Source organism: Poecile atricapillus, chromosome 17 (assembly GCF_030490865.1).
Source record: "Poecile atricapillus isolate bPoeAtr1 chromosome 17, bPoeAtr1.hap1, whole genome shotgun sequence".
Lineage (NCBI taxonomy): Eukaryota > Metazoa > Chordata > Aves > Passeriformes > Paridae > Poecile > Poecile atricapillus.
In genome coordinates, this window is record NC_081265.1 from 3,846,605 (window position 1) to 3,860,792 (window position 14,188).

The 14,188-nt window shown below is 44.4% G+C and overlaps 2 protein-coding genes across 2 annotated transcripts in view; one reads left to right on the forward strand and one right to left on the reverse strand.

Annotated features, from left to right (window-relative positions):
- Nucleotides 1-14,188, forward strand: part of LOC131586022 (sterile alpha motif domain-containing protein 9-like) — a 248,996-nt gene that overhangs the window by 84,129 nt on the left and 150,679 nt on the right. The gene's annotated exons all lie outside the window — the stretch shown is intronic.
- RHBDL3 (rhomboid like 3) overlaps nucleotides 1-14,188 on the reverse strand; it is a 56,165-nt gene that overhangs the window by 38,205 nt on the left and 3,772 nt on the right. The gene's annotated exons all lie outside the window — the stretch shown is intronic.

Below are 14,188 nucleotides of genomic sequence, written 5' to 3' on the forward strand. Positions count from 1 at the left end.
CTTGGAGGTACCTGGAGGGGTGGTGGCCAAGGAAGACACAAGTAAAAGGTTTTTTGCCTGACATGAAAGATGTTGGCTGGTAGCAAGGCTTGGATCTAGCACTTCACCTCAGAAAATTTTAAAATAAATCATAAAAGCTTCAGGAGAAGGGATCATTTGAGCCTGTATATTCCTTTCACCTTGGTACAACTTTGTGGTGCAAATCACAATATTCTCCCTGCATATTTGCTATTGTCCCTTCAGCCCAGGCTTGTTGAAATAATGAAAAGCTGAAGTATTTGTCTCACAGTGATAAAGAGAAAAGCAAAAAGCACCAATGTTTTCAGAGTGTAGCTTTGCAATATCTGAGGGATCATCACCATTTCATGTGTTTGTAAAACGCAATTTATCACACAAATGCTCTGCCATGGAAGGGGCGCACAGCTTCCTTTAATGAAACCCTAAGCAAAAGAAATTAAATATTTCAATGTCTGCATACTAAAAGAAACATTGTAAAATTAAAATCAGTGGAAATCCTTACCCTTCTGAAACCAGTAATGAAATTAGTGTGGGGCCCAAAGGAAGCAAGCGAGGCCCCTTCCTAGAGGCCAGGATTTAATTTTGTGTTTAAAACCCCACAGTGGCAGATCTGTACTTATTTTAATGACCCACCAAATCTTTCTAGTCCTCTGTATCCCTCAATGAAAGCCTAATAATGAAAAATTATCTACTAAAACTTGGCTTTTCCTGAAAAATAGTATCTGAGCAGATCTCCAAAGACAGCTATTTCTGTGGACATCATGAATTTGACTGCAGTGTTTTGTTTTCAGATATCATTGCATTTCCCACTTTCACAGCTTCCTTAGAATAATATTTGATACTGAAAAAGTTGAAGTGATACTCACAGACAACAGAACAGCCAGCCCTCAGAAACCACGGGGCCTCTCAATTTGTATTGCTTTTTGTAACAAATACAGCCAGAGCCACAGAATTCCAAGTAAGAGATCCTCAGGAGACTTAAAAATTCAAGCAAACCATTGCCATGCAACATTAAATGCATTCATTTTCTGAGCATCAAATTCCACCTGTTAACAGATCAGTCATCGTCTGCAGCTACCAATTTACATATCCAGTCTGTGAGCTGCTGAGGGGCCAGTGGACATTAAATACATGAATGCATTAAATCTGGAAAAGAAAAACTCATGTCCATTATAACTCAACTTAATGATCATGTTTTCTTTAGGAGCAGCAGCAGAGCCCATGCCTGACAACCACACACCCTGCAAGGGCACCCCAGGTGCCAAAAAGCACTGAACTCTGCTGTGAGACTGTAACTGTGCTGCACACAGTGCTCACAAATTAATTACATTCAAGCCCTGTACAAAGGAAATTCCTTGGAGCTACCTTCTTACCAAGTCACTAAACCCCTTGCTCTCGTACATGGACTAGATTCAAAGGCCTGAGCCTCACTGTGGAAGATAGTTTAGCTGAACATACATTAAAACCCTGGAACATTTTGTCAGGCTTTTGCCAAGCCAGGCAGTATTACCAGCTTTAATGTAACAGCACTTTTGATCTTGTAACAGCCAGCCTGTTGCTGGTACATCTATTATTCCTCCTGGAACAGAATTTTGGCCTGATATCTCACCTACAATTCACTCTTTGTACACAGCTGTCGAGAAACAGATGTAAGAGAGAGCTTCTCAGCAGCCTGTACCCCCTCCATTACCTCTCCAGTGCCCAGTCCAGCACCAATTACAGCTATGGCAAGGAAAGAGCCTTCTATTTTAAGCTTCTTGAGAAGGAAATTGGGTGCTGCAGGCTGACGAATGGACATAGGGGAAAGACTCCTCTAAACTGGTTCTTTTTTGGAGAACCAGTTTAGAGGCACCACACAGGCAGACAACACCTTGAGGAATTAGGGGCAATCCCATAATCAAATAGATTAAGTTCCTTTTTTTGGTATTTTTTTAGGATTATTTAGGATCCTTTTTAGGATTTGTACCCCATCGTAACAGAATATGATCAATGATCTCCTTATTCCATTTTCCCACCTATGAAACTAAATAAACTGATACCAGAGAACAAGCTTTGAAGTCCTGGAAGAGGAAGGGCTATTGCAGTGCTGAATAAGGCCAATTCCCTACAACCCTTAGCCACTGTGGTGATAGATGCAAAAACCCTGAGGTGCAGAAGAATCAGGCTCTGAAGGAAACTAAAAAGCTCAGACAAAAGATGAAAGAAACTGAACATGGAAAGTTAATGCTGTTTTGAACATTTACTGAGCAGAAATCCTTCCCAAAACTGACAGAACTGCAGTTACCAGTCAGGGACTCTGGGTTCAGGCTGTTAGGTAAAGCCCACACCTCCCAAGAGATCTGACTGCAGGGCTTACTCAAAGCCATCTCACAAGCATCAGCTACAGCTGTATTTTAGAAAGGAAGAGCCAAGCTGTTAGTTGAGTAGTGGGGAAGAAGCAAACACTGCTTGATTATTCACAGGTCCTGCTACTCGAACTTGTTGCTCCCATCAGATGGCACAGAGATAAGTACCTGTGTAAGAAAAAGTCAGGAACAAGAGCAAAACCACCCCCCTGCAGCTAATCCAATTAAGACACGGGATAAAGTTGTAGAGGTTAATCAGATCTGAGCCACTGGGTCTCTCTCTGCTGCTGTTTAGTGACATATCTGGTGAGCAACACCAGCAAGAGGATGGCCAGGCAGAAACACCAATGACCCGACCAGCCCTGGGAGACAACTGCTGCTCCTCCCTTTTCTGCTCTACCAGGCAGAAAAGAGAGGAGCACATTGCAGGGCAGCCCCGTGGGAGAGCTGCTGGGCTCAGAGTTTGGCTGTCCCCCTAAGCCTTATCAGGTGTAGAATGCTGTGACTGATGGGCTGTGTTAGACACCCCTTACAGCAAAGACCAGGGCTGTGCCTACCACATGCTGCCAGGTGGAAACCAGGGTGCAAATTTACTCAGCAAGGAAAAGTTCTGACCATATTCCTGCAGGGAACTCTACTTACCTTGTGTTTCATTAGCTGTAACTCTGTGTTTTACAGGTGAGGGCTGTCCCAGCTCGAGGGGCACCAGCACAAAGACCACCTGGACTGTCACAAACAGCCCCTTCAGCACTGGGAGCCAGAAACAAAAGCTGGGCTTTGCACTGAAGCAGCTCCATCGGTGTCGGTTCAGTGCTTACATGGGTAAAACTGGGCACTCTGCTTTTCCCCAACTCAAGCCTTCCTGTACAGTCAGATCTGCTCTGCCTCTCTCCCTCTCTGTAGAGCAGAAAGAAGCCACCGGCCTCAGCCCTTATTGCTGAGACCAGCATCTGTACCCTGGTAACAGCTTAAGATCCCATCACCACACCCCTGGGTACAGGACACTCAGCATGGAAGGAGGGACCTGCTCTGCAGAGTGACCTCCCCTTTGACCCATCAGACAGGACTCAGGTGCACAGGGGCATATTCAGTGGGGAAAGGAGGAAACTTTCTATATCCATTTCTTCTGGGCAGGGACTGTATTTGGACCAGAAAATCATCTTCTCTCCTGGACAATACATGCCAGCCTTTCAGGAGGACAGATGGAGCAGGCACTCCAGTGGAAAGACAGAACAGTAGTGACAGCAAGAAGATGATGAAATGTTTGTAAGCACTGTTCTGACAATGATGCCAATTTCTCTGGTTGCCAAAAATATTGTTTCAAGCAAATGATTCCCAATCTGGTGACTGTCATCTTCCCCTCTAGAAGGGAACTGGGTATTTTGATACCACTCTACCACACAAGACTTTTGTCTGTCTCCTCTGATAAACTGTTCCTCCTTCTTGGTAAATTCTTTAATATGAGAACAGTGACTGCCACTGCTTTTCAGTTTCTCAAAGGAACTAAAATCTGTAACCCACAAAATGAGAAATTCTGGCCTTCCTGAAGGAAGTTTTATCCTTCCTATTTAGGTGTGAAGCTTTATAGCAATAATCCATGAAACTTGTCAGGAGTAAAACTACATTTTCATACTCTGGACTCAAAACACAGAACATTTCAGATTAAAAATAGCTCCCTTTTTCACTGTCTGCCAGATCTGGGAGGGAAGTGAAAATCCACGGGGACTTGATTTGATGCGTGAAAAACAGAATTCTATAGGAGTAAGTATGCACACACATTTATTTTAGGTTAGTTAACAATACCTCTGCAATAATACTTAGCTTTGTGGAGAAAACTAAAGCTGGGATAGACCCATGCTGGCTGGTGCTCCAGTACGGAGTATCATGACAACTTGAGCACATTTGTCAGAAAAAGAATAAATAATTTTAAAAATCTTGTCACATCACTGTTTTCCTGCTTTTAAGATGATTTCTCTTTCAAATTCCAAATATCTCCTCCCATATCAGCAATCATGACAAGTATCTTGGCTAAACTGATAGATCCTAGGAAAGGACAACAGGAATCAGCAGCTTTGAGTCTAACAACACAGAGTTAAACATCCAGTATTAGGGGCTACTGAGTAATGCAGGAGTGAGGGGATGGCAGGAGTTTTACCTTAGTAATTTGATAAGAGAGAAGAACAGCCAGTCATTCCCTCCCTCTGAACCGGTGTCGGATGACAGAGGCTGGATCGTCTATACAATGTTGGTAAGTGCCTTGCCACTGGCGAGAAACACAACACCAGGGCACTCGGAAACATCTCTGCTCTGATGTCAACATCACAGCTGGCACACACAGAGCATCCCCACCACAGCAGACAGGTCCTGAGCCGGGCTGACTCTTGGTCTGCTAACATCAGAAAAACTCCTTGGTGTTCCCACTGAGAAAGAGCTCATTCACCTACATGTGACAAGCAGAGAATGACCTCAGAAAGACTACAGTACTCACATTGCAGACAGCATCTTTCCTTGAATGAACTGCAGCAGCTCAATGTAATTCAGGCTGATTTAGACTACAAGAAACCATCCAATGCAGCTTTGTGTCAAACCTCCACCCACACATCCACTACATAATTAATAAGGATGAAGGAGAACATTATCCCAAGCTGGTATTCAGAGCCTCTGTGATTGGTAAAGCTTGTTATACTCTATTAGCTTTGGAAGTCAGCAAAAGGAACACACTTCACACATTGCACTACATGCTTGGTCATTAAACACAGGTTTATAAACCCATAAACTCACTGTTGCTTGCAAGTGTGGAGTATTTTTGCATGATCTTGTTTGTTTTACAGTAGACACAAAAGTTAATTAGTTTTCACAGTTTTATTACTCCACATGGTCAAATAACAGTTTGGAGCTCCCAGTCAGCTGGAACTACATAAGGCCCAGAAAATTCTTACTGTGCTTTTCAGGTCTGTTCACTGAGGTCATAAATCAGCAGCTGGCAAATGACTTTCTGGCTCTTCTTGGTCACCAGTACCAACATTAAAAGATCCCATAAATCAATGCAACAATGGCAGCTCTCAGCTCATGGAGCACAGGGAGAATAAAGATGTTAAACACTGTTTCAGATACATTAAACCAATTCTCTGGGAGGAATTTTGTCTATCACTGCCCTGGGACAAGCCATCCTGAGCACTGCTCTTGTTGAAGGGGACTTTGGTTCATTAAGCCTTAGAGGAGACAACATCAGAATATTTAACATGTCAAAGACACATCCTGCACACAACACATATGCACAGGACCTGCCCAAACAGTTCACAGGGCTGGCAAGTCCAAGTGTGATAAAGCAAATTTACACCTTAATAAAAATTCTTCAGACTTTATTTAGGTTAGAAGGAAGTTATTCTTCCAGCCATGGTCTCCAGGCACAGCTCAGAGACCAAGGACCAAGAGCAAACATCAGCAGGACCATCTCCGATGCTCTCCACAGCAGTTTCCCCCAAAAGGGCTGCCTATATGCACAAATACATGCAAAAAGAAACATTTCCCCAAAACCTAAATACTATTGTCAGAGGACATACAAAGGAAAAATGTTTGTGTCCTCCCTGTTGACTCCTCTCTCTCTGACAGACAGAAATCCAGTGATAGCAGGACTGTGCAAAAGCAACTCCTCTATCAGCAGCCAAGAGGGAGTAGATGAGGGAAGAGGCAGCACTTCAAACAGAAGAAGGAACCACAATAAACACTTTGATTTTCTTCCCTAGGGCAAAAGACAAGGCTAACAACCAACATCATTCCATGGAGGCCACTGCCTGCAGTGACAAAAGATGCTCAAATTCTAATCCCCATTATTTCTCAGTGTGAGGGTAAACAGGAGAGGAGTGGCAGGAAGACAAGCATCTGGCTCTATCTTAGAGCCAATGGGCAGATCTAAAAACCGACTTTGCTCTCTAAATTCTTTAGGGCACACCCCATTCTGATACCAACCCCTGCAAAACACACAGTTTATGTCAGACACATAAACAATCCAGGACAATCGGCACACTTGTTTTCAAATGCTTTGCTAAACCAAGTCAGAGCATTCAGGATCAGGTCCTCCAATAGTTTATGTGACACTTTTGGTTTTTCACATTCTATATTATTGATTCTTTCTCTGCCAAGAGGCAAACAAGGCTACATCTCACCGGCTGCAGGCTGCCAGCAACAAACACTTCCACTACCATTGTACATCACAAATAAGTATGCTACACAAACCAGGGACTCCATCATCACTGGTACCTATTTGTGGAGGATCACTGAAGCAGAGATGTTTCCTCAGGGAACACTGCCCTGAAGAAGTGCATCAGACCAGAGGTTTGATGATAGTCACAAACAGCTCTGCCTTCAGCTGTCTCATTCATCTTTCCCTCATGCAATCCAGGAGACTCCAGAGCATTTGCTATTTACAAAGTATGTCAAGTATCAAACATGAAAAATAGTTCCTAGGGATAAGATCGATCTTGCTCACGAAACATCAGTTTCATACATCGTTAGTCTTCTCACCAACAACACCAGGTCAATGCAGATAGCTGCTCCTAAGCAACAGGAACGGACGCTAAGAACACATAAATTCTCTGTGTCTTGCTAGCGTGGAGTTTTACTTTTAAAGTTGAAAGAATTCAAGGTCCAAGTGAGGCTCAGAGGGATCACAAACATTCAGGACTTTCACTACACTTTTCACCAGGAAACATTGCCTCTACTGAATAGAATATTGCCTTTGTCACCTTGAGCAGCCAAACTGGGGTTGATGCCACACTCAGGAGACTGGGAGAGGGAAAGAAGTGCTACAGCTTGAACAGACAAACACAACAACGTTTGAATCACACAAAAATCCAGGGCATTCAGTGATCAGCTTTCCTCAGGAGCCTCTATGTATAATGGTGCAGGAAAACAGCCCATCAGCTGAATCCCATCAACTTTGTCTCATGGTCTGTTGGTACTTAACTGATTTCAGACCAACATATAGTACAACACCTAGTGAGGAGGCAGAAAGAGATCACAGCTTCCTTGGCTGCTGTCAAACTCAAACACTCCCACTGCTGCATTTAATTTGCAAATGTGCCCCAGTACTTTTGCAATGACTGCAAATACCAGAAAGCAATAGGAAAATCATACTTCCTACTGTAGAGGAGAAATATTTGTTTTCCAGGTCTGGTAGAGAGTAACTTTAAAAGTCCTGTAAATGTTACAGATGTAAGCAATAATGGTGTAGAAAAGCACCTCCAAACTGTTTCCACTCGCTTAGCAGCTGGCTTGTTCCTCTGGAGACGAGATGATCTCTTCTCCTTCTCTGTCATGACAGCACACAGCCACAGAGTACAATGCACCAGCTGATTTGCAAAACAGCATCAATCCACTCTGTGTTTATGGCTTTTTCTCCCCTTTCTTTCTAAACATGCAGGCTTAAATGTTTTTTTGCTTCAGTGATTTTCTATGTGCAAGACAGGATTTGAGAACAATGCACTAGCAAGGATCTATGTGCCTAAATCCCATCTCGCACATTTAGCTGAAATGGCAGAGTGGAGATTCCAAAGCCCCACACTGCAGCTGGGATCAGGAAGCAGCAGAGACACATGGCTCTGGACAGAGCTCAACATCCCGCTTGGACACTTCACTCCAAAGTGCAGGTTCCTAGGCTCAGATGTGGAAGGTACACAAATGTGTAATGAGTAGGAAGCCTCCTGAGACTTTTTACAAATCTAGAGGCATCAAGCTGCCAGTATCTCATGAGCTGTGTAAGACTGACTCACCCTCCATGTGTTTTTGGGTGTGCTTGTTATGACTCCTTTAAACATTTCAGGAGATGCCTGCTTTTACTGGCACAAGCTTAAGAGTGCTGTGTTTTCTATGCTGCCAATATCTGGTTCATACTGATGGCTTGTACTCCCAACTTTTTGCACTAGTCAAAGTCAACAGTCCGTGTACAGGCTGGTGGGATTGGAGAGAGGAGTGTCCAGATAGCCAGGGAAGGGAGAAATGGGGTAGCTGATTACAAACCTTTCACACTGTAGGGAAGGTGTAAATACAATCTCAGAGATCCACATTCAGTGTAAGGGCTGGTTGGTGCACCACGTACAGAGGTATTAGAAGATTAAGGAAGAACCTGGGACATTTTTGCTGTTCATCTTGCAAGGGATGGGAAGATCATTAATGACCTCCATGTGGCTTTTTCATGCTGAGCCATCAATCCAGGGTATTGTGGCTAAAAGCCAAATCTGGGTATAAGCCTTGAAGTGCTGGGAGATTGCCATCCACTGTAACAACACTGGAGATAGACACAGGCTAACCCAGGCACGGTAAAAGACATTATTCTGCATAGGGAATAGTCTCTTGGACATATATTTGCTGCTCAATGCCTAAGTTTCCCTCCTTGGCTGAGGGAAGGATAAATTCCCCTCCCCTTTCCCAGGCTGTATTCAAAAAAGCCTTTGGCTGAAGGCAGTAAGGAATTGATAATCCAGAGGACATCAGCAAACCAATCTCCTTCAGCAAAAACAGATCCTCTCCTACCAGCACCTTCTTCCCTTCAAGGCTATCCACAGGGCAATGAATTTGAAGGGATTATTTTTTTTTTCCCAATGCCATAACCCAAAGTGGAGGAGTCAAAGGGTTAATGCTGCATGACAAAGGTCAGCCCAGTTTGGGGAGAGAGGAGAAAGGGAAGCATTGTGGCCACAGACAGCAGCTCGCTGTGACCACAACACCACTTGAGAAATGTAAAATGATGGTGTTGCTCAGAGAAAAGGCCTGAGAGCCCAGCCTAAATCCCAGGGCTTTATCACTCACAAAAGCCCAGCCCCTTGAGTCATTAATCGTGTGCTCCATGGCTGGGTGCCTCAAAGAGCAGCAGATGACACATGCCCAGCTGCTCCTGCTGCCCCTCCTCAAGGTAGCGGGACAGAGGCAGGTGCACTCCCCGTGCCCTCTGCTCAAGACTAATCTGTTCTCCCTCCTTGTCCTCTGCCTTTCATCTCCTCCAGCAGCCCACGCTGACAACTGTAAATGAGATTAGGCTTCAAGGCGTGGGGCAGATGCAGAACCCCCTCTGTGCATTGCCAAGAGACCCTCGTAGATTTTAAAATATCTCTCCCTTTTACAATGCACAGCTTGGCGGAGGGGGAGAAGGCGACACATTTCTTGTCACACTCTCAGAAGCATCCGATATGGCAGACAAGGCAGATGCTGGTTTGAGGCCTGGATGCTAATCTGTTATTACCATGTACAGTCTTCCCACCAGCACCTCTGATTCCCCAGTCACGTCAGCAGATGAAGTAACAAGTTGATGACTACTTCCTAATTGCACCACAGCCTCCTATCTGCAGCACCACTCCAATTTAAATGCGGACAGATGTCCCAAAGAACACTAAAAAGGCAGCAGTAGTCCAAAATTCAGGCAAGGACTTGCAGATTACACACAATTTTGGGCTCAACCCCCCCTACCTATACTGCTGCTATCACTGTCATAATTTCCTATTCTTTACATTACAGTTTTTGCTCCACCTGTTCCCAGTAATCCAACAAACCAGCAGTGAGACACAAGTTGCTTTCTAGAGAAAGAGTTGAAATCTCAAGCCACAAACCACTGCCTAGAGCTCAGTGAAACCTGCCTGGAGAGGTCTTGCAGTCACAGCTAGCAGGGGTTTGCCAGTAACAATAGGCAGGGAAATTTTTCAGAGTGAAAGGTCATGTTTAGCTCAACAGTGCCCCAGTAAATAAACTGGAATTTCTTTTGCAGTGTGGGAACTAGCTCTGCCTGCCTGCGCCAAAGGCTACCCAGAGAAAAGGGACCGTTAACATAAAAGATCATTAAGTTCAAAATAATTCCCTTCCTCTGTTACCACCAGCCATGATAATAGCTGCCCCAGTTTTATGGATTGCTCTACAATTTCAGTTGTGCAGGAACCAGCCCTGGATTTAAGGCAGCTGCAAAGTCAGCATCTTTTAAAGCATATTTTAATGTTTTATGAGACCATGGCGGAGCAGGTTCAGCTGCACCCACTGCTGGTAGTGTCAGCAAATGAACTCTTCCTGGCAAGTGCATGTCTATCTCTACAGCCTTGTTTCTGAGCTCAAGTTTTCCATTAGCTGCCTACACAGACTGGGTAACTTGGCATCTCTCTGCATTCCCCATAAACTCTGTTCATCTGTTGCCATCACACCCACATACAAGTCTCAGGGAGGAATCTAGGATTTCTAAAGCAGCTGCAACAAAAACACAGCCTGGATTGACAAGCAATAGGATCAAGGTGTTGAGCTAGTGAAGAGGGTCTTTTTGGAGAGTTTTGTGTGAGTCTATTTAAGACAAGTTTGTTGTCATGACTACAAACCAGGGTATGGGTGAGAAGTTTGAACTCCATGATGAGGGCTGATAATGCTAATTCACCCTCAAAATCTCAGCAGCCACGGGGATGGGGAAACAGAGAAGATGATACAAGCTCTTGGCATCTAAAAAGGTAAAAGCCACCTTCAGAAAGGCAGGCTTGTCCCAAAAAAAACACTGTTGTCCTAGATAGCCCCTTTCAACCAGCCCAGCCACGGGCTGTATAACACCAATGAGCTGCAATCATTGCCAAAGCAGGGGCACTGGGGACACGGAGGCAAAGAACTGCACCCGAGGCCTAGAGAGGACATAGAAAAGCAGGAACTTCCCCTCAGGACACTCATCTGCAGACTCACTCTCCAACCATCAGGCAATTTGACTTCAGCAAGGACTGGGAGATGTTCTCATGTCTGAGTGCAAGGCAATTAACGGATCTTATTAGCACAGAGAAGCATGAAACTGTCAGCAGCTACTCCTGGGATTGTTGCATTTTCAACCTTACCAGAAGATTAACAAAAAAATGGGGCTTTGGCCACTGAAGAACAAATTAAGAAAACCCCAAGTGATTGCAGAGGGATGGAGAGAGCTTGCTCTGCTCAGAGCTCAGATTCTTCACAGAGACAGCACAGAGCACACAGCAATGGTGAAGGCTCTGTAGAAAGCAGCAGATGCAGAGCTAATGTGTGTGTGGGGGTGGAGGGTGTTTATGAGCACAATAAATAAATGTATGAATCCCTATAAAAGTTCCCATATAAAAGTGAGTTAGAGCTGCCCGAGGGCCATGGCCTTGTAATAAAAACCACATCTTGCAAGCACAGTATGCGGCAGCAGCTGAACTGTAACTGTCTGGCTGCAGCACTGAAGAGCTGTGAGTCTGCCTGTTCCCAAACTCCTGGGTGAAGTGCTGAGCCCACTAAATCCAGGAGGAATTTTGGTACTTGTTTCAGTGTAGTCAGGATTTTGTCCTGGCAGGGGCTTCTTTGAACCTCAAAGCATAGGAAGCAGTTCTGGGTCTAACTTTTTGTTGAATTTAAGTTCCTTTTCTTCTTAAATGAATCAATCTGCAAGTGGCTGAAAATCTTGGCTTGAGTCACTGACAGTTCCTGGTGTGATAGATTAGAGCTGGATCAAAACAAATAAAAAATTCCTCCAGAAAACATGGTCAGTCAGTCCTCTCTCCTAAAATAACCAAGCAAAAAGCACTGCTTTATGGCTGAGCAGCAATTTTTCCATCAAGAAGTTTTGAATTTTTAATTTAAGCTGGGGGGGGTGGGTTTGTCATAAAAAAACCAAACCCCTTAAATTTTGTATGTCCAAACAGAAACCTGGTGCTTTTTTTGTCAGTAAACTTAAATAAAAGTTTTAAAAATATCTCCTCAGAGAAAAAACAAACAAACAAGTGAGCATTAATAGTAATTTCTTTCCCCTCTGAAAGGTTGTGTGTTTGTGCACTGACCTCTTCTTCTCAGCTTTCTGGGATGATGGAGTATAACAGCAACAAGTCACTTGCAGACTACCAGCCTGTAAATTCCCAACCACTCTTTACATTTTCTCCAGAGCCTTCTCTTGCTCTCCTGGGAGGTGGTGAGAGCAGAGGTCCAGGTGTCTCAGCTGAGAGGGTGGCTCCCAGTCCCAGCCCATGTGTCACAAATGCAGGTGCACCTTGGGCTACCCATTTCCACTCTGAGTAGACACCCAGCCAGGTCCTGACGCCCAGGGAGAGCTGTAACTGTTCCCACTGCCAACACACAAGCTTTCTCTAGTTATTAATACTGTCCTCATGTTTCACATGGATGCAAATCAGAGCTAAACAAAGTGTTCCCCTCTCCTCCTAGCACACTGCTGCTGGGAATAGCAACCTTGTTCCATGACAAACAGCATCTTGCAATTCACTGCAGGACTAATTGCATTGCTTTGCTGGTATAATGCTTCAGAAAGACGTCAGCTTTGCCCACAGGCAACAAGGACATTATTGATTTATTCAGGACTTAAGTGTAGTTTGTCACAGGTTGCATTCTCTTTGATAATAAAGCCTTACAGACAAAGTTTAAAATTCAACTGCAGCTCTAATTGAAACATAGCTAATTATTGAAGTTTTGCCTTTACAGCCTGTTCCATTGTTACTGGGCTAATGTTCTGTACATCCAACAGTCAAACTCTCCCTTCCCTTAAAAAGAAAAAAAAAAAAAAGAAAGAAAAAAATCCCATCTACTATTCAAGTAAGTCCAATGGGAAATTACAGATTCCTCTCTTTGAGCCTGAGGTAGCTACCAGCCAACAGCCCCGTCCCACAAGGACTCAATGACTTCAAAGGATGCTTGTAGAATAAGACTCCAAATAAGGGCCAATGTTGGAGACAGGAGCATTTAAAGTGGCTGAAAAAAACATTCAGCCCAGACCACAAGCAATTTATTTTGCATCCACCTTTTCAGTGGCAGCATCCCCTATGAGCCCCAGTGAATTCAAACACACCACACCATTTAGGTGTGATCAACAATCATAATACCCAGCTCCCAACCGCCAGCTGACTGTACCACAGCCAACTTGCTGCAGTCCAGACACGTGGATTAGCAGTTGGTCACGGCTAACTGGGTATAAATGAGCTCTCATCAGAACAGGCAGCCCCAGTTAATAGCTGAATGATAACAGGACCCCCAGGGTACCAAGGACATCCTTTTGCAGGCTGCGCCACAGCTTTTGGCTTTGTAGTTCAGCCAGACACAGAGGCAAGATTATTGCCTCATAAAGCAGGGATGAAATCCCATCCGAACTTTATTGCCAGGATGATGCCAACGTCAGAGCAAGCTCCCTTACAGAAGGTGACATTTACATGCACGCACAACAGCGCAAAAGTTTGTGACATCAAGAGAGTGCTGCAGTTTAGAAGCAAATCAACCCTAGAAAAATTTCTCTGTTTATAGCTGCTACACATTGCAATCCAGCAGATGGAGAGGATACCACAAAGCAAACGTGTCAGTTAAAGCAGCTAAAAGCATAATTTACAAACTAGAACCCACAACCCAAAATCTCAGCAGCTATAACAGTTCAAAGCTGTTCAGAGCTGTGCTGACTTTGTCCAGTTACAGATCTGACCCAAGGCATTTATCTGACACAACCACAGTCTTTGGTATAGAAGCAGATTCTTTGCTTATCCTGTACAAGTTTAAAGCAGCAGGTCCTGCCCGGATGATGTAACCCTGCAGAAGTCAGTTTAGTAGCTGGGGAGTCATTTCAAAGAACACAGTGCTGGTTTTACAGGTCTTAGTCTGCTTGCCTGAAAGAGCAGAAGATCCTTTAATCCACAAACAGGGACAGCACAACTGGCAGCAGAGCACCTCCTGCAGCACCTTGGCTCAGCCCCTGTGCTGCCAGGGATGGGCTCACTCCTGTCCCTGCCTATTCCCAAGAGGAACTGAGAGAAAGGCCCAAAACAGCCGTGATAATTATGACTTGCACACCAGCATCCTGGGAACTGGGAGCATGC